Source organism: Rhinopithecus bieti, unplaced genomic scaffold (genome assembly GCF_001698545.2).
Source record: "Rhinopithecus bieti isolate Rb0 unplaced genomic scaffold, ASM169854v2 scaffold_2453, whole genome shotgun sequence".
In the NCBI taxonomy this organism is placed as follows: Eukaryota; Metazoa; Chordata; class Mammalia; order Primates; family Cercopithecidae; genus Rhinopithecus; species Rhinopithecus bieti.
The window spans coordinates 6,353,979-6,355,077 of NW_016804447.1; the positions used below are offsets into that span (position 1 = coordinate 6,353,979).

A 1,099-nucleotide genomic window follows, 5' to 3' on the forward strand; every position below is an offset into this window, starting at 1 on the left:
GGTTCAAATCCTGAATCTGCCCTTTATAGCTTTTTGACCTTGAGTGAATTACTAAGTATCTCCAACTCTCAGCCTCCTCATGTAAAACAGAAATACAAACAAGCATCTATCTTGTAAAACTGTGGTCAGAAATAGAGGAGAACCAATGTAAAGGGCCTAGACTGGCATGTACTAAGAATGCAAGCAAGGGACATTAGTTATTATTCAATCAGCCATGAGCCATAGAAGATAAGAAGTCAAAGTCAATCCATGTTCTTCTGAAACAAAAACACAAATGCACAGGGGGCACCTGGATTTGAACCAGGGACCTCTTGATCTGCAGTCAAATGCTCTACCCCTGAGCTATACCCCCACACTGGTAAGCTTGCTTTTATAGTCTATCTCTCTCTCTGTCTCTCAACATTCTGATTCTAAAAACCTCCAGTGACTCAGGGGAGCTATAATTAGAATGTTGTCTGAAGGAAGTCTGGGCATTACAAGCTTTAGAAGAGGTTTATTATGAAAAAAGACAGGACTCCTGAGTAGTTCTCAGGAGCCAAGAAACTCTTCTTAGACTGGCCAGAACCCAGAGCCTTATTCCTATCCACCATATCTCACAGAAGGCAAACCTCAGTTCCAAGTAAAAATAATCAGATTCTCCACAAATGGCAACAGCACTATAATGTGGATGACTGGATTCCTGTCGAGTTTCTCTTAGCCAAGGCTCCTAGCAACTGAGATTCTTATTCCTCTTCATGACTTCACAGAATTGAGCTCATAACTGGCACTCCAGATATTTGTTGCATTAAATTGACTCTGGAAAAAAATATGTATAAATAACAATTTGTGTGAGATAGCTTTTCCAAGCCACAACTGTAAGATGATTTTAGTCACACAAAAACAGATGGTCAGTGAGTTACACTCTTGTGTAACATAACTTGCCTGAAATGTGGAACATTGTCAACTTTGAAAGGTTATTTGATGAAGAGAAACAAGACTCTAGATGAGAGTCTCTTAATCAACCAAGTAAATAATTTATCCTGGTCCTACCACCAAAGATTCATTTTCAACTTGTAAACACAACCACAATTACAGCAACCTGTATTTCCTGACCTCATAA

General features: G+C 39.2%; 1 non-coding gene across 1 annotated transcript; it reads right to left on the bottom strand.

Moving 5' to 3' along the window:
• Positions 1-280: 280 nt before the first annotated feature.
• Positions 281-352, bottom strand: TRNAC-GCA (transfer RNA cysteine (anticodon GCA)). The gene has a single exon. It is a non-coding gene; the product is annotated as a tRNA-Cys (tRNA).
• Between the last annotated feature and the right edge of the window lie 747 nt (positions 353-1,099).